This window comes from Apium graveolens, chromosome 10 (assembly GCF_009905375.1).
Source record: "Apium graveolens cultivar Ventura chromosome 10, ASM990537v1, whole genome shotgun sequence".
NCBI classification, from domain to species: Eukaryota; Viridiplantae; Streptophyta; class Magnoliopsida; order Apiales; family Apiaceae; genus Apium; species Apium graveolens.
The window spans coordinates 53,031,711-53,055,546 of record NC_133656.1 but is presented as its reverse complement, the minus strand read 5'-3'; positions in this window follow the sequence as shown (position 1 = coordinate 53,055,546).

The window sequence follows — 23,836 nt, the reverse complement described above, 5'->3', positions numbered from 1 at the left end:
TCACAATCATTATCAAGGTGCTCCTCTAGTCTGAGCAGATGATTTCTATTTTCTTGATTGTCTGGATTTCTTCCCAAGCTTCCTGTTGTTTTCTTCTATATGATTTTGTAGCTGCTTGTGGAATTCAAGTTCTTCAGCATCTTACAGATCCAGCTTTTCTTGCATTTCCAATAGAGTCTCATTGCTAGAGATACTCAATTGGTCATCCAGTCTGAAGAATCTTCTAACACCCTTGTCATCCATAAATTCCATCAGCCAATAAGGCCTCAAATGCACTCTATTTCCTGTGAAGGGAATTGATAGAGTTTTTGGGAGTGCATCTTTGGCTTTATTACTCCTTAGATCTTCTATCTTCTTTAGGACCAATTTCCTTGCAGTTATATTAAAACCAAAGTTTTTCTTGAAGGATGAGAAGACCTTTATCAGTACAGATTGGCTTTCTTAAAGAATCCTATGAAGGGGCCATGTGATCTCTTTCCCTCCCTTGTACTTAAAGACTAGTCTTTCAGGAAGATGTCTGTGAGCATTAATTCCTCTTACCTCTTCCAATTTATCCAAGTAGAGATTTATATCAGAAAATTCTTTAATGTCATAGATGTAGAGTAGATCTCCCTTGTTGACAGTTGGTTGAGTTTTGGCTAAGGCTTTGGTTCTGAGAGTCACAGGCTTGACCTTCTTGGTTGCTCTTATCTTTGTTTTCTTTGGCTTGTTGACGATAGGTAAATTGAGTTCAGGAATTGGAAAACTTTCCCAGTCTATTGGCTCATCCTTGAGAATTATAGGCTCACCATGAAAATTCTTTGTTGGATCCACCTTGAATTCCTCATGTACCACTGAGGGCTTGGATGTTTGAGTTGAAGTTGTAGATTGTTTGGGAAGGTAGTCTTTCATTTTCTCATCACTGAAGTCCAACTTTCTTTTGGAATGAAGCTTGTATCTGAATTTTCTTTTTTGTTAAGGTTCATTTTGCATTTTCTGATCTTGAGCTTCAGTAATCACATGTGGTTTCTCAAAAATCTCAGTTGTAGTTTTCACAGATTGAAGTTTGGCCAAGATAGTAGCTTGCTTCTTCTTTTGTTTGAGCTTTTTAGCATCTAAGGCAGCCTGCTTCTTTTCTTGCTTAATTATTTCCTTTTCTTCCTTCTTGGCTCCTACAAATTGAGGGTGTCCAACCACCACACAGATTTCCTAACCATTCCTGTATATCTTGGCTATTCTTCTTTTTAGTACTGAGTCCGTTGGATCTTTGAAGAATGCAATTGACCTTGCCAACAGCTTCTTTTCATCTGGCCTTAGTGTTTCAAACATAAGATCCACATGATTTTTCTCTAAGAACTTTTGATAGTTCTTTTTAGGCTTCAAAACCAGATTGGCCTTTGGAGATTTGATGCATGAAGGTTGGCCCTTTTCCAAGCTACCCAGACTCATTTCATTCAAAGAGATTTGTTTGACTTATGAGTGATGATGAAAGATCTTTTCTGGTTTCTGTATTTGACCAAATTTCTACTGAATTTCTTTATCTATTTTCTTCCATTTGTCATCCAATTCCTTCTCAACAGCTGCAACATCAAGCATCTTGAGATTTGTCTTTGAATCAAGCTTAGCAGCTGCTATTTGGATCAGATCAATGATGTTTAATACTGGTGGCTTTGGTAATGTAATTTTTGGAACTATTACTTGGCTGATTTGAACATTTAACACATGCTCCCCCTCAGTAGTTTTCCCTTCTTGACTAACTGGGATGATTGAATCTTTCTCCCCTTTTTTGTTATCATCAAGTAGAGTGGAGGTAGAAGTTTGTGCAGCCACCAGCTTTTGAAGCAACTGAGTTTGTTGTGCTTGATGTAGATGAATAGCTGTGAGAGAGGCTTCTACTGCTTTCAGTCTTGTGTCCAAGGAAACCACTTTAGTTGCAAGATTAGAACTTTTCCTCAACTGGCCGTTAATGTCAAGCACTATTGTATCTGGAAATTTAGCATCCAATCTTTCAGAGACATCCTTCTTGACTTGGTCAATCTCTGTTTTGATTGAAGTGACATCTTGATTGTGTTGAAGAGCTTGAATTTGATGTAGTTGTAGAGAGTTGAGGTGTGCTTGTAAAAGCTTCTTGGTGCTAGCATTAGTAGTGGTTTGAAGAGCAATATGTGTCTGTTGAATGATGTGAAAAAGATTTGTCTTGAAATGTTGTTCATCACACTCTTTAGAAAACACCCAAGGTGGAATGTTTGATCTGGAGCTAGGGCCCGCTTTCCCCTCTGTGTCCATGAACTCTTCTTCATCACCATCTTCATCTCCAAAGAACTCTTCAGACTCACCAGTTCCATAGTCAATATCATCACTAGCTTTAGGTGGCATGGATGTGATGGTATCCTTTGCTCTTTACATTGATGCAGTTGTATGGACCAAGTTAAGCATCTTTTGTAATATCTAGGATATATCGTCTATGTATTTTGCTGATAAATAAATATTATACATGTTCATTATTTATTCTGTGAATCAATTGTTAAGTGATATATGTATTTGGATGTTTAAAAATAATATCAATTGAGTATTTTATTTTTATATGTCCAAAATAAAATATAGATAATTGTCATATCTTCCTATTTATATTTATGTTGATTTATGATTTTATAGGAAATTTATGGATTTTATAAAATCTTTTTCCGAGTATCGATAAACTATTTTATATAATCGGGAACCAACCGACGTCACCCGTTTTTACGTTTTTATAACCCGCAACTCTTCCGAGAACTCCTTCCTAACCTAATTGTAATATTCTGACCATTTTCCATGTTTCAACTTTTTCGAACCGGCGTACGGTTTGTCCTGCGCGGGTCCCGACGCAATATTTTCGATACATTATTCGTTTCGGTGAATCAATAAAATTCGTATTTTCGATGAACAAGATCTTTTTATTAAACTATTACAATTATCACCTCGTAATACGTGTAACCAGGCGCTGAGACCAAGACCGCAGTACAAATTGTACCGATTTGGATAATTATCCCGAAAACCGGTACCGTTTGGATCTGTTTTTACAAATAAACATACCATTTTATATCCGGAATGATCCAACGGGACACTAATTTTCCGTAATTATAAATAGCCTTTACCGTATTTTATTTCATACCAAAAATTATTTGGAAAAAGTAATTATATAATTTTACAGAGAAAATCTATATATTCATAAAAACTTTCAAGAATCAAATAGCAATTCAGAGGTGTTATTGAAATCCGTTTGGAAAGCATGAATAACCAAAACGAAGGGTTTGAAGTGTTCTATCAGATTATACATGTTCCAGAACTGCATAATCAAAGGTTTATTTTCTATATTTTTATTTATTTTTAAATTATTTTGATTAAAAATATGAATTTTTGTTCGGATGACTGTTTGAATGATTTGATGATTGCATGTTATAGAGCTTGTTTTCCCGATAATTTTCATATGTCATATGACTGATTTGGAGTTCAATAACATGTTCAAAATTGAGTTTGATTTTCGAATTTTGAAATTAGGGTTTATAATTCGTTTGAATGTTCTTAATCGAATTTGGGGGTTTCTTATTTTGGGATAAATAGATGTTCTTGAGGGGTGGGTTGTGTTCCTTATGAAATTTGCAATCGAATCGTATAAGTCTTGCTAATCGACGAGGTCTGTAGAGGAGGGAGTTGTGTTTCAAAGTTTTTGTCGAGTTCGCCGGAAATCGGCGAACTTCTCGGCCAAATTCCGGCCAACTCAGGGATTGTTAGGACGATTTGATGGCATGGTTATATTCCTGGTATTGTGTAGATATGATCTGGAGGTGCTGGTGGGGTGAGGATGCGTGAATCGTCTTCTCCAGCGAGACAGGACATTTTGCGGCGACCCCCTGTAAAATTATAGTTTAGTACCTGAACATTTGGGGACGATGCAGTTTAATCCCTGAAGTTTATGGAAATTACAGAAATATGATTCCTGTTTTAAAAATGTTTAAAAATCATATTTTCTCTTCATTTTAAGTATAAAAATTCATTTTTAATTTCTGAAAATCGCAATAATTATTATTTTAATTCCAAAAATTATTTTTAATTCAAAAATAAATCTGAATTAATTAGTTAATTAATTTTAGTTAATAATTAATTGATTAATTGGTCAATTAATTCGAAAATTAATTGATTAATTGATTAAATTAATTATTAATTGATTTTATTAATTATTTAATTAGATTTAATTATTTAAAAATAATTTAAAAATTCTGAAAAATAGTTTCGAGCTTTAAAATATTATTTTAAATTATTTTCAAGACTCGATAATTATTATAAAATTGTTTTGAAGCCATATTTGGCCAACCGAACCCTATTTATTGCTTTAAAATTTATCGAACGACCCGTTTTAATTCCGAAAAATATTTTAAAAATCATATTAAATACCCGAAAGCCTTCTTATGACCCGAGACTCCTTTATAAATGATATATCATTAATTGTCTGACGTGTTATGTGTTATATGTGACTTGTTTGACTGTCGGTCTATACGTTCGATTTTTACTTGTTTATAACATAACTTTCAATCCGTTAATCGGATTTGGGAAAACGAAGGGTAGATAGAAGTGTATATCAAATAGAATCGTGTGAGTTAAGTATTGATAGATGATTATGATATGTGAGCAGAAGAGGCAAGGCGTAGGAAAGGGAAACAGATAGTCGAGGAGTATGAGATTATGATTGAAAGTTAGAGAAGTATAGCAAGCTAATATCAGGCAAGTGTTCTGAACTTTCCCGAGATATATTGTAGTTGATTAATAGTCTTGTTTCATATTGCAAGTGCTTTGAAGCACTGAACCCTAAACCTTGATTCCAGTTGTTGATCTTTGAGCCGTAAACCTTATTCTTTCTGAACCATTGATTGTTGTATACCCGAATACGCACCACAGATATACGATACTACTCCATAAATACATACAAACTAAATGCCAAACACTAAATCAAATTGCTTATATACTCAAACCATTGTACCTTATGCTTTGAAATACTAAATGCTTGCAACCTTGAAACTTTGATTCCTCTGTTATCCAATTCTTTCATTATCAAACAGCCATTCCTTGAAATTGATATATTGATCCTTTGTGAAGATTGAAACCATTTCATTGTTGAATATCCAATGTTGCTTATGATTTTGTTTATTGCTTTACATTGTTTATTCTGTTATTATGTTATAATTGGATTGTTTTATAAAATTGTGGACCAGATTTGTGGTCAGACCAGATTGGTGGTCAAGTTAGGCCAATGTGTGCCTTGGATCTAGTAATTAGAGCAGAGTTGTGTGCCTTTCTCGGGGTTAGTGCGTGACTGATCAGCAACCTAACCTTGGTTTTTAAAATGAAAATATAATATCCAATTCTAAATCATTATCATTGTTCACTTGATACCTTTACCCTTTTCACTTGATGATCATTATTCTCAGTCTTGTCATTGTGACTTGCTGAGCTAGTTAGCTCATTTGTGCGATGTTGTTTATGTGCTTTTCCAGTTAAGAAGGAACCAGTTGGTAGCGAGGATCCCTAATCCAGTGCGAGAGTAGGGGTCCGGGTTGATCGAGTTAAGCTAGCTGGCAGCTTTTGAGATAGTCTAAGTTTGTAAAAGTTTGTAATAATGTTTAATGTTCAGTTCTAAGTTTGAATTGTTGGGATTTGGACGTTGTAATATAAAGTGTGTGTGTGTGGCTTGTGTGTATACTTTAACCTGTTGCGGTCCGTGGTAGTTGGTAAGTAGGGTCACTGCATATTATTATTATCTTTATTATTGTTATAAGCAGGTTATAAATAAGGTGTGTGTGTATGGACCCCAAACTTCTGACCCGGGTTTGGAAGGCGCCACGGGTTTGGTATCAGAGCTACAGGTTATAAGTCACTGACACAAGCCTAGGTTGACAGGAATGGGTAGAGGGTTAGGATTAGAATTAAGGAAATAGAAAGATAGAACGTTGAGATGATGAGTGCGACTGTATAACTGGTATTAGTATAATTCGCGTTGTGGTTCGAGATTCTTATATTGCGATATGATTTCAGATAACAGTGATGGCCGACTCTTTCATCTCCGTACCAGATGATCACTCAGAGCCCTCAGTTGGAGGACCATCTTCAGATCCACGTCCTGTTGTTCCACCAGTGTTGGCTATTATACCTCCACCTGTGTTGCAACCCGTACCACTGCAGGCCATTCCACCCCCAGGCATGAGGCCACCTATCAGAGGACCCCCACCTGCTGATTCAGGTCTTACTGGTCACTCAGTTATAGGTGTACCTTTTCAGTTCTCTTCCTATCCTGTCCCATATCATCAGTTCGAGGCTTGCCTTATGGAGCAGCGATTCCTACGGGGTCAGATTCAGGAGCTATTACATATTATGTGTACCAGAGAGGTTGGGAGTGGTGAGAGGCGACTCAGAGAGAGACTCCAGGTATTTCGGAGAGCAGCTGCTGTGAGGATTACTGAGGCTACTCATGAGGATATCACCCCTGATTTTCTTGTGGAGTGGGCTAAGTGGGTTCTGGAGGAGCTTGAGGAGATTGGAGGACCAGACTTGCCTTGAGCTAGAGGCACAGATATGAAGATGCTGATCAGTGCTGTTGTGGTTGTTTAGTATGCACAGTAGTGTGTAGTATGTATCAGTACACTTTTGGGTTGTATTTATAGACTAGATCTGCTGACTAGCGAGTAGGTTTGTTGTACCCTTTTGCTTTTACTTCCAAAGTGTCTTTACGCTTGTACTACCTAAAACTTTTGATCTATATATATCAGTACCTTTTTCTTTCCAGCATTGTCCTTTACATTACTGCACCTGTTTTACTTTACTTTATTTATTGTACCAGTTATACCCTGTGATACCATGTACCCTATTCCCTTAACTGTTTATATTCTGTAAAGAAGCATGCAATTTACTTAGTTCAACTGTTACAACTATTTTCAAAAAGAGATATTTCCGTTTTACAAAACTTTTCTTTTATGCAAAGGATTTGATTTAAAAGCTAAAGAAGTTGTTTGATTCTTTACAGAAAATGCCTCCCAGAAGAAATACCCGCACCAACATCCAGAATGAAGAAACCAACAACAACAATAACAACCAAGATGATACTAACCAGAATGCAGACCCAGGACCCATAGACCCAGCAATAGCCCAGATTCTTCAAATCTTGGCCCAACAAACAATTCACGTGACACAACAACAACAAAGACAGACTAATCCCCAGGTAACTTTAAAAACTTTTCATGCAGTAAACCCACTGGAGTTCAAGGGTTCTTTAGATCCAATTGAAGCGAATGTGTGGTTAAAGGAGATAAAGAAGTCGTTTAATTTAGTTAAAGTGAAGGAAGAACATAAGGTGGAATTTGCAAGTTATTATTTGAAGAATGAGGCCACCTAATAGTGGGAGACTGTGAAAACATTGGAAGGTACAAATGTTATTACTTGGGGGAGGTTTAAGGAATTGTTTTTAGAAAAATATTTTCCCCAGTTTGTTCAGTATCAGATGGAGCTGAAGTTTTTAGAGTTAAAGCAAGGAAATATGTCGGTAGCTGATTATGAGAGTAAGTTTGAAGAGTTGTTAAGGTATGTGCCGTCATATGTGGATACTGACAGGAAGAGGCCAAGAGATTTCAACAAGGTCTGAAGCCATGGATCAAAGGGAAGGTAGCTATCTTTGAATTGGATACCTATGCAGGAGTTGTACAGAAGGTCATGATTGCAGAGACAGAGAGCGAGATGACACAGAAGGAAAAGGAAAGTAAGAAGAGGAAGTTTGAAGGGAATGAAGGTCAGTCACAACCATGAAAGTTTCCAAATTCTTAAGAAGGGCAAATTTCAGCCGAGGAGAAATTTTAATGTCAACAAACAGAATGTAAGCGATAGAGGTCAAGGCAACCGTCCAGTCAACATGAATCAGCCGAATTAGTTGAGGCTAACTTTTCCAGATTGTCAGGTATGTGGGAAGAAGCACGTAGGAGTTTGTAATAAGTTGAACATGGGTTGTTTCAAGTGTAATCAGAAAGGGCACTATTCGAGGGAGTGCCGCAATCAGCCAGCGAGAGAGCCAGTAAATAAGGATAAGCCTACCCGGAATCCAACGGTTAAGGTTCCAACTATTAGATTTACATGCTTTAAATGTGGGAAGCCAGGACATATAGCCAGGGATTGCAAGACACCAGCCCCAGTCAATAATGCATTGAGAATTATGGGATCTACCCCAGCAGTAAATGAAACTCCAAGGGCTAGAGTTTTTGATATGTCTGTAAAGGACGCTATCCAGGATACTGATGTCGTGGCAGGTACGCTTAATGTGAATTCTTTATGTGCCAAAGTGTTAATAGATTCGGGAGCAACTCGATCGTTTATTTCTCAAGATTTTGTTAATCAGTTAAATTGTTCAGTTGAGTATTTAACTGAAATAATGACTGTGGAATTAGAAAATCAAGAGCGTATAGCTGTTAATCAAGTTTGTGGGAATTGTAAGATTGAGATTTCTGGTAGTAAGTTTGGTGTAGATTTGATACCATTTAAGCTAGGAGAGTTTGAAATTATCTTAGGAATGGATTGGTTATCTAAGCACGATGCCCAGATAGATTGTCGAAATAAGAAGGTAGTGGTGAAGATGCCAGACGAGAGGAGAGTAACGTTTAAAGGCCAGAAACAAGCAAAGAAGTTTTTAACAATGATTCAAGCTAAAAAGTTACTACGGAAAGAATGCGAGCATTTCGTTGCTTATGTGATTGATAGAAGTCAGGAGCCGGCAAAATTTGAAGATATTCCAGTAGTCAATGAATTTCCAGACGTGTTTCCCGACGAGTTGCCAGGACTTCCTCTAGACATAGAAATTGAGTTTGCGATCGACTTAGCACTTGGAATGGAACCGGTATCCAAGGCCCCATACAGAATGGCGCCCGTTAAAATGAAGGAACTAGAAAAGCAATTGCAAGAGTTGTTAGAAATAGGAGTAATCAGACCCAGTGTATCCCCGTGGGGTGCACCAGTACTATTTATCAAGAAGAAGGATGGAAGCATGAGACTGTGCATCGACTATCGGGAACTCAATAAGCTTACAATCAAGAACAAGTATCTGTTACCCAGAATTGATGATTTGTTTGACCAATTGAAAGGAGCCAAGTACTTCTCATCGGGATATCATCAACTAAAGATTAAGCTAGAGGATATACCAAAGACGGCTTTTAGGACAAGGTATGGACATTATGAATTCTTAGTGATGTCATTTGGATTGACCAATGCCCCGGCAGCATTCATTGACCTAATGAACAGAATTTTCAAGGAATACTTGGATAAGTTTGTTATTTTGTTCATAGACGATATTTTGATTTATTCAAAGATAGAAGAGGATCATGCAGAACATTTGAGGACAGCTTTGGAGATTTTGAGAAAGAAAAAGTTATTCGCTAAATTTTCAAAGTGTGAGTTTTGGTTACAGGAAGTTCAGTTCTTAGGACACATAGTCAGTAATAAAGGGATCAAAGTGGACCCAGCGAAGATTGAAGCAATTACAAATTGGGAAAGACCGAGAACACTAACAGAGGTAAGAAGTTTCTTGGGATTAGCGGGATATTATCGCCGATTTGTTCAAAATTTCTCAAGGATTGCAACACCATTAACGAAGCTTACATGGAAGAATGAAAAGTTCGTATGGAATGATAAATGTGAAGAAAATTTTCAGGAATTGAAGCGAAGATGTTTTGTCACTTCCAAATGATCAAGGGAATTTTGTAATCTATTGTGATGCTTCTCATAAAGGACTCGGATGCGTTCTGATACAGCACAATAAGGTTATTGCGTATGCGTTAAGGCAACTGAAACCACACGAACAGAAGTATCCTACCCATGATTTGTAGCTAGCAGCCATAGTATTCACTTTGAAGATTTGGAGACATTATCTTTATGGAGAAAATTGCGAGATTTATACGGATCACAAAAGCTTAAAGTACATATTTACATAGAAGGAGCTTAATATGAGATAGATGAGATGGTTAGAGTTAATCAAGGATTACGACTGCACGATAAACTATCATCCCGGTAAAGCAAACGTTGTGGCGGATGCGTTAAGTTGGAAAGAAAAGTTGAATTTGTTATCAGTACCCGAGGAGATATACAAGGAATTTCAGAAACTGGAATTGGAAATTAGAGTTTGCAAGCCTGATGAAGCAAAAGTGTATAGTATGACTTTCCAGCCGGAGTTATAGAAAAGATAAGAAAGTGTCGAGCAGAGATAATGGATCAGGATATTAATCGTTTGGTAGGAGAGGAATTATGCACATAAAAGGAAGATCAAGGTATTCTTAGGTTTTCTTCTAGAATTTGGATTCCACCAGTAACGGAGTTGAAGAATGAAATTTTACAGGAAGCTCATAATTCAAGGTATTCAATCCATCCAGGAAGTACCAAGTTGTACAGAGATTTAAAGGAAAATTATTGGTGGCCAGATATGAAGAGGGAGATTGCGGAATGGGTTAGCAGATGTTATACATGTTAGAGAGTTAAAGCAGAGCACCAGAGACCAAGTAGATTGTTGCAGCCATTAGAGATTCCAGAGTGGAAGTGGGAGCATATTACCATGGATTTCATAGTCGGATTACCAAGAACGAAAGCTAATCATGATGCCATTTGGATTATAGTGGACAGACTTACCAAGTCAGCTCATTTTCTGCCTATAAATGAAAGATTTTCACTAGACAAGTTAGTCCATATGTACCTGAAAGAAATTGTAGTTTATCATGGAGTCCCTGTGTCTATCGTATCCGATCGAGATCCGAGATTTAATTCGAGGTTTTGGAAAAGTTTTCAAGAATATTTGGGAACGAAACTGAATATGAGTACGGCTTACCATCCACAGATGGACGGCCAAAGCGAAAGGACAATCCAGACGATCGAAGACATATTACATGTTTGTGCCATTGATTTTAAAGGAAGTTGGGACGAGCATTTACCCTTGGTAGAATTTGCTTACAACAACAGTTATCACGCCAGTATTGGGATGCCACCATATGAAGCTCTTTATGGACGCAAATATCGATCCCCAGTATATTGGGATGAAGTATGAGAACGTAAGATACTTGGGCCCCAATTGGTGCAACAGATGAAGGAAGTTATTGAGGTTATTCAGAAGAGACTGATAGCAGCACAAGACCGTCAATGGAAATATGCAGATCAATCAAGGAAAGATATGAAATTCGAGGAAGGGAATTTGGTATTACTGAAAGTATCGCCGTGGAAAGGATTGACAAGATTTGGGAATAAAGGAAAAATGAGCCCAAGATATGTCGGTCCTTTTGAGATTTAAAAGCACATTGGCAAAGTAGCTTACGAGTTGGCGTTACCTCCGCACATGTAGCACATTCACAATGTTTTTCACGTATCGATGCTTAAGAAGTATAATCCAGACTCCAGGCATGTAATCGAATATGAGACAATAGAACTTCAAACAGATTTGTCATAAGTAGAGAGTCCGATAGAGATTCTAGAAGAAAGAGAAAAATTGTTAAGGAATAAAGTGGTAAAGTTAGTAAGAGTATTGTGGAGAAACCCAAAGGTTGAAGAATCAACTTGGGAATTAGAAAGTGATATGAGAGAAAAGTACCCTCATTTGTTTCCTTAGGAGATTCTGAGGACAGAATCCTTTTAAGGGGGAAGGATGTAATATCTGGGATATATCGTGTATTTATTCTGCTGATAAATAAATATTATGCATGTTCAGTATTTATTCTGTGAATTAATTGTTAAGTGGTATATGTATTTGGATGTTTAAAAATAATATCAATTGAGTATTTTAATTTTTATATGTCCAAAATAAAATATAGATGATTGTCATATCTTCCTATTTATTTTTATATTGATTTATGATTTTATAGGAAATTTATGGATTTTATAAAATCTTTTTCCGAGTATCGATAAACTATTTTATATAATCGGGAACCAACCGACGTCACCCATTTTTACGTTTTATAACCCGGAACTCTTCCGAGAACTCCTTCCTAACCTAATTGCAATATTTCGAGCATTTTCCATGTTTTGACTTTTTCGATCCGGCGTACGGTTTGTCCTGCGCGGGTCCCGGCGCAATATTTTCGATACATTATTCATTTCGGTAAATCAATAAAACTCATATTTTCGATAAACGGGATCTTTTTATTAAACTATTACAATTATCACCTCATAATACGTGTAACCAGGCGCTGAGACCGAGACCGCAGTACAAATTGTACTGATTTGGATAATTATCCCCAAAAACGGTACCGTTTGGATCTGTTTTTATTAATAAAAGACCATTTTATATCCGGAATGATCCAACGGGATACTAATTTTCCATAATTATAAATAGCCTTTACCGTATTTTATTTCGTACCGAAAATCATTTGCAAACAGTAAATATATAATTTTACATAGAAAATCTATAAATTCATATAAACTTTCAAAAATCAAACAGCAATTCGAAGGTGTTATTGAAATCCGTTTGGAAAGCTTGAGTAACCAAAATGAAGGGTTTGAAGTGTTTTATCAGATTATACAAGTTCCAGAACTGCAGAATCAAAAGGTTTATTTTCTATATTTTTATTTATTTTCCAATTATTTTGATTAAAAATATGAATTTTTGTTCGGATGATTGTTTGAATGATTTAATGATTGCATGTTATAGAGCTTGTTTCTTTGATGATTTTCATATGTCATATGACTGATTTGGAGTTCAATAACATGTTCAAAATTGAGTTTGATTTTCGAATTTTGAAATTAGGGTTTATAATTCGTTTGAATGTTCTTAATCGAATTCGGGGGTTTCTTATTTCGGGATAAATAGATGTTCTTGAGGGGTGGGTTGTGTTCCTTATGAAATTTGCAATCGAATCGTATAAGTCTTGGTAATCGACGAGGTTTGTAGAGGAGGGAGTTGTGTTTTAAAGTTTTCGTCGAGTTCGCCGGAAACCAGCGAACTTCTCGGCCAAATTCCGGCCAACTCAGGGATTGTTAGGACGATTTGATGGCATGGTTATATTCCTGGTATTGTGTAGATATGATCTGGAGGTGCTGGTGGGTTGAGGATGCCGGAATCGTCTTCTCCGGCGAGACAGGACATTTTCCGACGACCCCCTTGTAAAATTACAGTTTAGTACCTGAACTTTTGGGGACGATATAGTTTAGTCCCTGAAGTTTCTGGAAATTGCAGAAATAGGATTCCTGTTTTAAAAATGTTTAAAAATCATATTTTCTATTTATTTTAATTATATAAATTCATTTTTAATTTCTGAAAATCCCAAAAATTATTATTCTAATTCCAAAAATTATTTATAATTCAAAAATAAATCTGAATTAATTAGTTAATTAATTTTAGTTAATAATTAATTGATTAATTGGTCAATTAATTCGAAAATTAATTGATTAATTGATTTAATTAATTATTAATTGATTTTAATTAATTATTTAATTAGATTTAATTATTTAAAAATGATTTAAAAATTCCGAAAAATAGTTTCGAGCTTTAAAATACTATTTTAAATTATTTTCAAGGCTTGATAATTATTATAAAATTGTTTTGAAGCCAGATTTGGCCAACCGAACCCTGTTTATTGCTTTAAAATTTATCCAACGACCAGTTTTAATTCTGAAAAATATTTTAAAAATCATATTAAATACCAAAAAGCCTGTTTATGACCCGAGACTCCTTTATAAATGATATATCATTAATTGTCTGATGTGTTATATGTTATATGTGACTTGTTTGACTGTCGGTCTATACGTTCGATGTTTACTTGTTTATAGCATAACTTTCAATCCGTTAATCGGATTTGGGTAAAACGAAGGGTAGATAGAAGTGTATATCAAATAGAATCGTATGAGTTAAGTATTGATAGATGATTATGATATGTGAGCAGAAGAGGCAAGGCGTAGGAAAGGGAAACAGATAGTCGAGGAGTATGAGATTGTGATTGGAAGTTAGAGAAGTATAGCAAGCTAATATCAGGCAAGTGTTCTGAACTTTCCCGAGATATATTATAGTTGATTAATAGTCTTGTTTCATATTACAAGTGCTTTGAAGCACTGGACCCTAAACCTTGATTCCAGTTGTTGATCTTTGAGCCGTAAACCTTATTCTTTCTGAACCATTAATTGTTGTATACCCGAATACGCACCATAAATATACGTTACTACTCCACAAATACATACAAACTAAATGCCAAACACTAAATCAAATTGCTTACATACTTAAACCATTGTACATTATGCTTTGAAATACCAAATCCTTGCAACCTTGAAACTTTGATTCCTCTATTATCCAATTCTTTCATTATCTAACAACCATTCCTTGAAATTGACATATTGATTTTTTTGTGAAGATTGAAACCATTTCATTATTGAATATCCAATGTTGCTTATGATTTTGTTTATTGCTGTTATGGATAAAAATTATGGTTATTATTTGCTGTATTTATTGCTAAGGTTCGGGAGCTCAAGGCCTGTAATGGCTGCTCTCGTGTTTCGTAGCTTAACTCTGCCTTTACGAGATGCCTACGTATCTCTGTAAATTAGAGAATCAAGCCAAAAAATGTAGTTCTGATTTGTGGGGTGAGACCCCTTATATAGATGTTGGTGGTCCTTGAATTGGACTTGGTATAGGAGACTTGGTAGCCAAGTCTCAGAATTAGAATGGACTTTAGAGTCCTATATAGTAGGAAACTGATTCCTTATCCTTCTAGGTCCCTTTGAGGCTAATATGCAAGGATTTATGTCCTTATCGGGACTCTTCTCAATAGCTGATTTTTCCCTTATTAATTAATTACGGAATTAATTAATATTCAGGGTTTTTGGGCCTTCTTTGTTCCATCAGGCCTGATCTGGTCCATCAGGCCTGATCAATGTGTTAACCTTTTTGGTCTGTATGTCATACATCTTCTTATTGAGCCTAGCAGCCCAAATCATGTATAATTACTGTGATATTTAATTACACAATCAGGATTTATTTATCCCTATCATTTTCCCCCCAGATTTTGGGAAACCGTATAAGATTTCGCAAAAGTTAAGTTCGTTCATTCCCTTTCAGGGTATCGTTTTGCGTAAAGTGTGGAGCGACCTACACGTTTACAACGATTTGCCTTGTACGCGGCTTCTGGGTCGTTTAAAAACTTCTTTTTCTATTTTTTTTACCTTCTCCCTATTTTTAGGAATTTTTTGGTATTTTTCAGGAATTTTCCCTTTTTCCCGAGATTTTTCCAAATTTTCTGCAATTTTTCACAAATATTCTCAAATTTTCAGCCCTTTTTCGACCAGGATCCTAGTCAAAATTTCGACTTGGATCCTAGTCGAATTTTGGGACAGCTTTCCAATCCTGGTCGAAGGACTTCGACTAGGATCCATGACCTGGATTTCGACCAGGATCCTAGTCGAACCTTCGACCTGGATTTTGGTCGAAAACTAGTGTCTTTTTTTACTTCCTGGTCGTTAGGTTTTGACTAGGATCCACGACCTGGGTTTCGACCAGGTTCCTAGTCGAACCTTCGACCTAGATCTTAGTCGAGACATCTGTGCTTATTTGCTTCCTGGTCGTTAGATTTCGACTAGGATTCACGACCTGGGTTTCGACCAGGTTCCTAGTCGAACCTTCGACCTGGATTTTAGTCTAGGTTTCTGCACCCATTCTTGAAAAATATTGTGCTTGATTCAGGAATTCAACCTCAATCCTGATCTGGCTTTCGACCTCAATCCTGTTCTATTATTCCCGTAATTTTTGGGTGTCTGTTCGAAAGAATTCGAGCAAAATTCACGACCTGAAATTCGACCTCAATCCTGGTCTGTTGGGCTTCCTTCTCATCCAATTTGGATTGGGCCTTGTTTGGGCCTTATCTTTTTTAGGGCTTTGATTTGGGCCTTCTATTTTTCCAAATCCTAATTGGATTTGGGCCTTCTATTTTCCAAATCTTAATTAGATTTGGGCCTTCTATTTTCCAAATCTGAATTGGATTTGGGTCTTTTATTAATCTGGGCTTTAATATATTAAAACACCTTCTTTAGAATTCTCTAGAATTCTTATTTAATTTCTTTGGAATTCCTTGGAATATTTTTGGAATGTTCCATTTCTGGGCTTTTTTCTTTGGGCCTTTATCTTTACTGGGCTTTTTGTCCCTTCAACTTCACTTTTTCTCCTATATAAAGGAGTGAGTAGAGTCTTTTGCTCCTCACTTTCTCATTTCTAAATTGTCCTTTTTTTCTTCCGTTAAGAATCTCAGAGAAATAACAGTAGGTCGGAATATTTTAAGCCCCAAAGCCTTTTTTTAGGAGCATTACTTCAGGTAACACTTCTCCCTTTTTCTTCTTGTGCTTGTTTTTGCATAGTTTGCGTTTTAAAATTGTCTCCTTATGTGCCCTTTTTTCAGATGGCTGATAAGAAAATGACTCGTTTAGCCAAGATGAATGTGGCCAGAAAGTCCAATGAATTCCCCATTCGATCAAGGTACACTTCCTTGATCGATATGATTAACACCCGAGGGGACGAGTACCCGTCTGATGTGCATCTAGACGCGCACAATTATATCAGTGCCTTGCGGGATCTAAATGAGCTGGATAAGTTGAGTGGTTGTTTCAAAATCAAGGATCCTTTCAAGCTAGTTCTTGCAGGTCCGGCCGACAGGGCCTGTCAGTGGAGGAAGGACGCACTATGCGTCTACAGGGATACTCTAAGGGCAGGTATCAGACTCCCTTTTCACCCATTTATCCCTGTTTTTGCTACCTGATGTGAGCATCAGTCCATGCCAACTCCATCCTAACTCTTGGAGGTTAATTCTGTGTTATCTGTCGCAATGCGCGAAGCACAATGTCCCTACCTCGGTTGTTGTTTTCAGAAAGATTTTCCAGTTTAAGAATAGTCCTGACAAGAATCCGGGGTGGGTTTCTTTAAACCAGCGCCCAACCGTTCCCCACATAGTGAACGAGAAGTCCATCCATGACAACAATTTGGGGTGGAAGAAAGATTTTCTGTACGTCATTTGGGAGGGTAGAGATTGGGGCACCCTATTTCGCTCGTCTTTTGGGCTAGCCGTAGATGGGAGCCCTAATGATATAGTTTTGTCTGAGGAGGAGATCAGAGCTTTCAACCTCCTTACTCAAGATAATGGGACTTCCCATTCTTGGGATCTTATCAGGGAGACCGTTCTTGTAGAACACGGCCTTTCTCTCGTTCCTAAAAAGAGTATGTTTCCTTCCTTCTCTAGTTGTCTTCATTTCTTCCATTTACCACTTTGCTAATTTCTCAACTCACTTATCTTATTTGTTGCAGTGACTGAGAAGATTGAGGAGGCTACAAAGCCTAAAGACCTGGAAACGACCAGGATGAAGCGTGCTGGAAAGGTCTTCAAAGACCCACGCCTTGGGGATCATTTCCCGGAGTTCCTACTCCAGGCAAAGGAACCAGGTGAGGAAGGCCCCGGCCAAGTTTTATATACCAAACAAAAACCAGGGTCTTTCTTCCAACCTGCTTGGGGAATCCGGGACAAGGATTCGATTGTTGGCAACACGGCGCTTGCCAAGGAATGGTCCATGCATTCCATTTCCCCGATTGACTACCAAGACTTTTTCCTTCAACATGACTTGGAGGCTAACGAGCTTTTCGGAGCTCAGGCTTTGGCGACGGTACGTCTTTTTCCTTTGCCATTCATAGTTTTTTGCCTTTTTGATTTTTCCCATTTCTTACTTTCGATGTGTATCTTGTAGGCGAACGCCCATTTTCAAGGGGCGATTCACCAAGCCAAGGCTTGGAAAGTTGGCCTCGAGGATGCGAACAAAAAGCTGGAGGAGGCCAACCAAAGAATAGAGGCCCTTGAAGCCCAACTCGCCTCATCAACTTCTGACTTGGAAACGGCCCGGGCTGAAAATGTTATCCTCAAGGCTCAAAAGGACAAGGCCTTTGATGGCTGGATGGATACTCAGGAATTCAAGGATTTAATGGTGGAGCATGATGCCCTCCTTCATCCAGTCAGCTACAAGGAAGGATGGGATGCCGCTGTGGAGGCTATTCAGGACGAGTTTCCAGAAGTTCTTGAACAGTCTTCCTTCCCTTGTCTTGTGCGAGTTCTAGCACTTTGGGGCGTTGCAGATAAGCTCGCCGATTTGATCAAGGACGACCCATCGGGGAGTCAAGGCCAAGGGCAAAAGAGGAAGGAGCTCGAGTCCAGCTCTGAAGAGGAGGAATCTTCTTCTGAGGAGGAGCCTGAGCCCGTTATAAAGAAGGCCAGGGTAGAAGAGCCTCCAAAGACAGCGTCTCCTAAACCAGCGTCTCCTGCAGCATCCAAAGCGTCCAAAGATAGTTCTGAGGGAACCTTTGCGGAGACTTCCGAGGGGACTTCCTAGGGACCGACCGAAGAGACATCCGAGGAGACTTCGGATAGTGGTTCCGAAGAATCCCAGCCTTCCAAGGCCTAAGTTTTTATGTATTTCTTCTTTCTTAGACAATATTGAACTTTGTAATTGACTTTTATTGTTTTCAGTCGTATTTTTCCCAAGTATCGTCGTATTTTTCTTTTGATTCCTCAAACTCAAGTTTATAACTCGGTTTTATCTTTCACAATGCATCAATCTAATAGGCTAAGATTAAGTCAAAGGCTTTATATTATAACTTGGTATTCTTGATACCTTACATGAAATGGGTTCAACCCTGATAAAATCTAAACATATTTTCTATATAGAAAAATCCTAAGCAAGCAAAACTTCAAGGTGCTTTTAAACCTATTTGTCATTCTGACAAGTGAGAATCGTGCTTCAAATGTTTTAAACATAGTAAACCTTCAGGTTTTGCGCATGCCAAGTTCTCGGGACTTCAAAACCATCCATAGTCTCCAGCTTGTAGGTTCCTCTAACCTGAACGCTCTTGACTTTGTACGGCCCTTCCCAATTTGGGGCAAGTTTCCCTTTCTGTCCTACACCAGAAGCTTCCACTTTCCTCAAGACTAAGTCACCTTGTTTAAAGAACCTTTCTTTAACCCTTAGGTTGTAGTAGAACGAAGCTTTTTTCTGATATTACACTATCTTCGCATGTACCTCATCTCGTACTTCATCAATTAGATCCAGGGCCAACCTTTGCCCTTCTTCATTTTCCTCAGCATTGAAAGCTTGAATCCTGGGGGAGGAATGTGATATCTCTACAGGAACAACTGCTTCTGCACCATATGCTAACATGAAGGGAGTTGCTCCAGTCGTGACTCTACAGGTAGTCCTATAGGCCCATAGTATAGGGAATATTTCATCCACCTAGTTATTCCTTGACTTCTCGATCCTCTTCTTTAGTCCATCCAGGATTATTCGATTTGCCACTTCTGCTTGCCCATTGGCTTGCGGGTGAGCCACAGATGTGAATCGTAACTCAATTTCATTTTCCTCACAATACTTCTTGAATTCCTCGTTGTTGAACTGTGTTCCATTGTCAGTGACTAGGATGTGGGGAATTCCATACCGGCACATAATACTTTCCCACAGGAATTGTGCAACCTGCTTAGTTGTGAACTTGGCCAAGGGTTTGGCTTCAATACACTTGGTGAAATAATCAATGGCTACAATCAAAAACTTCCTTTGTGCCATGACCATGGGGAAAGGCCCTAATATATCCATTCCCCACATAACAACGGGGATGGGCGAGTTGATAGAGGTCAGCATCTTGGGGGGTTTTCTAACAACTGGTGCGTGCTTCTGACAGCGGTCACATTTTTTCACATATTCTTTGGCATCAACCATCATTTCTGGCCAATAGAAGCCTAAACGGGTTATCTTATGAGCCAAGGCCCTGCCCCCCAAGTGTTGCCCACATATGCCTTCATGTACTTCTTCAAGAGCCAAGCGAGCTTCATCGGGCCTGAGACATCTTAAATAGGGAACCACGAAAGATCTTTTATACAAAATTCCATCTATCAAAGAGTATCTTAGTGCTCGAATAGCCAATTTCCGTGCTTCAGTAGCATCATTGGTAACCAACCGGTTTGAATGTGAGCCTTAATGGGATCAATCTATGATGTCCCCAGGCCTATAGGAGCCACAAGCTTAACATCAATGCTCCGTGTTTTCAAAACGTGATAGTATACATTTCCAGAACTTTCTTCCATCTCAGATGAAGCAAACTTTGACAATGCATCTGCCTTAGCATTTTCCTCCCTTGGAATGTACTCAACGTGGCATTCATCAAATTGGGTCATCACGACCCTTACTAGGCGGACATACTTAGCCATCGTTTCATCCCTTGCCTCAAACTCTCCCTTCACCTGGGATATGACCAACTTCGAATCTCCACAGACTTTTAAGTTCTTGACTCTAAGTGTCCCTGCTAAGCCAAGACCAGCTATCAGAGCTTCATATTCTGCCTCATTGTTTATGGTTGGGAAGTCTAACTTCATGGCATACTCAATTAAGAACCCATCAGGGCTTTTTAAAACTAAACCTGCTCCACTTGAATTTGTTTTTGATGCTCCATCAAAATAGAGAACCCAATATTCTTTCTCCTTATCATCCTTCTCTTTGTCCCCCTTATCAACCTCCTTGTCTTGAGGTATGGTATCTTTCTGCCCCCTGACTTCTTGGTTGGGTATGGTACATTCCACTACGAAGTCAGCTAATGCCTGGGCTTTTATTGCCATTCGTGGCTTATACTTGATCTTGAACTCTCCCAGCTCTATTGCCCACTTGATCAATCTCCCACTAGCCTTGGGACTATGAATGATATTTCTCAAGGGCTGATTTGTTAGCACCTCAATTTGATGAGCCTGAAAGTAAGGTCGTAACTTTCTTGAAGCCATTACCAAGGCTAGAGCAAATTTCTCAATAGTTGAATAATTCAACTCAGCATCATGCAGAATTTTGCTGACATAGTATACCGGTTTCTGGATTTTCAGTTCCTCCTTAACCAATACAGCGCTCAAGGCATTCTCTGAAACAGCTAAGTACAAGGATAAAACTTCATTCAAAGCTGGCTTGGCCAACAACGGGGCCTGGGCCATATATTTCTTTAATTCCTCGAATGCCTTCTAGTTTTCCTCATTCCATACAAAGTCCTTAATGTTCTTTAGTGACTTGAAGAATGACAAGCACTTGTCTCCTGACTTGGAGATGAATCATCCCAGCGCAGCAACCCTTCCTGTGAGCTTCTGAACATCCTTGACAGTTTTTGGTGGTTCCATGTCCAGGATTGCCTTTATTTTATCGGGGTTAGCCTCGATCCCTCTCTTGGAGACCATAAATCCCAAAAATTTTCCAGACCCTACTCCGAAAGCACACTTTGTAGGATTTAACATCATCTTGTGGTACCTCAGGACCTCAAAAGCTTCCCTCAAATGGGTTATATGGTCATTCTTTACTAGACTCTTGACTAACATGTCATCGACATAAACTTCCATAGTCTTGCCAATAAGATTCTTAAAAATTTTATTTACCAACCTTTGATAGGTGGCTCCTGCATTCTTAAGACCAAATGCCATAACTAGATAACAATAAACACCAAAGTCAGTGATGAATGATACCTTTGGAATGTCATCCTTGTGCATCTTGATCTGATTGTATCCACTAAATCCATCCATGAAGCTCAGCATTTCATGCCCAACAGTGGCATCTATCAAAGTATCGATCCTTGGTAACGGGAAACAGTCCTTAGGACAGGAATCATTTAGATCGGTGAAGTCCACACACATCCTCCATTTTCCATTGGCCTTCTTCACCATTACAGGGTTTGCTAACCACTCTGGAAATTGAATCTCCTCAATGAAACCAGCCTCCAAGAGCTTCTCCACTTCCTGTTTTATAGCTTCTTGCCTTTCTGGAGCAAAACTTCTTTTCTTTTGTTTCACTGTCTTCCGATTTGGGTCCACATTCAGCTTGTGAGTAATCAGTTCCGGGTCTATGCCTGGCATATCAGCTGCTGACCATGCAAAAACGTCACTATTTTCTTGCAAAAATTTCACCAACTTCCCTCTTAGGGCCTCCTCGAGCGTTGCTCCAATAAAAGTCACCTTCTCAGGATCTTCGGGGGTTAAAGGAATTGAAACCAAGTCTTCTGCTGGCTTTCCTCTTTTCTCATCATTTTCTCGGATATCCAGATCTTCAATAGGAAGAACCTGCCCCCAACTCAATCTGCCCTCAAAGAGGTCACATAACAGCTTCTAGCCATTTTTTGGTCTCCTCTCTCTTCTCCAATCCCATCCCGGGTAGGAAATTTCATAACTGAATGGTAGGAAGAAGGGACTGCCTTGAAGGCGTGTATCCCTGTTCTTCCCATGATAGCGTTGTAAGTCGAACTAGCCTTTACCACCACGAAGTCCAACATCTGAGTTGCTTGCCTTGGTTCCTGTCCTATGATTATTGGCAACTTGATTATCCCTTCTACGGGGCACTCCACTCCCGCAAACCCATATATTGGTATGTCGGTTGGGGTCAATTGGGATTCATTATATCCCATCCTCAAAAAGGTGTCATGGAGCAAGATATCCACTGAAGTACCATTATCCACAAGGACCCTTCTCACTGGGCTATTCCCTATTATCGGGGTTATAACCAACGGGTCGTCATAGGGAAATTTTATACCCTCCAGATCAGAATCATCAAAAGACATTATTACTCCTGTCCTGGCCCTCTTCGGGGCTTCCCCAACAATATGTATAAATTCTCGGGCATACGCTTTCCTGGAGTTCTTGGATAACCCAGCAGCAGTTGGTCCTCCAAAAATTATGTTGATCACAGGCCCTCGGGGGCGCGGTCTTCTGAAGATAATATTTATCACCGGTCCCCTAGGTTGGGGATTTCGCCCCTGATCTTCTTGATCTCTCCTTCGATCACCAAAGTTTTCTCCTCATATTGTTGCTTCTATCCCCTCCTTCTCCAGTGTATTTGTTCAATCTTCCTCTTTGAATGAGGAACTCAATTTCATCTTTTAGCTGTCTACACTCATCGGTGTCATGACCAACATCTTTGTGAAATCTACAATACTTGCTTTTATCTAGCTTTGCAAGATCAACCTTTAAGGGCTTAGGCCAATGAATATCTCTATCTTTCTCAATTTCCATCAAGATCTGGCTTCTAGGAGCATTCAGCTTAGCATATTCAGTGAACTTTTGCCCAGGTCCTCCTTTCTTGGGGGTTGAATCAGGGTTTTGTTCAGTTCTAGGATACTTGTCCTTAGCGATATATTCCAGGTCAGTTTTCCGCTTCTTGCCTCCAGTGGGCTCATTACTCACTACGGTCTTCCTCATGCTCTCTTCCACCTTTATGTACTTCCCTGCCCTATCCTGGAGCTGCAACATGCTTTCAGGGGGGCGTTTGGCCAAGGACATCTTGAAAAAATCATCCCTAGTTCCTTGTTGCAGTGCTATCATTGCGACCTTGTCATCAAGGTCCGGGACTTTTAGAGCTTCCTTTGTGAAACGATTCAGGTAGTCTCTCAAGGATTCCTTTGCTCCCTGCACAATGCTCATGAGGGATGCTGAACTTTTCTCATGCACTCTCCCACTGATGAACTGTTTAATGAAAGCCTGACTTAATTCTCTGAATGACCCAATAGAGTTTGGGGGCAAATGACTATACCACCTTTGAGCCATACCCGACAGGGTTTGAGGAAAGGCCCGACACTTAATAACATCATTCACGGGCTGCAACAATAGTGTATTAGAGAATGTTCTAACATGATTAGCGGGATCTCCCGTGCCATCATAAGCTTTTATAGTTGGCATCTTGAACTTCCTTGAGATATGGACATTCATTATATCTTCAGTGAAGGGCGAAGTAGGATCATCAGGATCTCCAAGGGGAAGAAGATTGCTTGGATCTGTCCTTGGGACAACAACCCTTCTCTGCA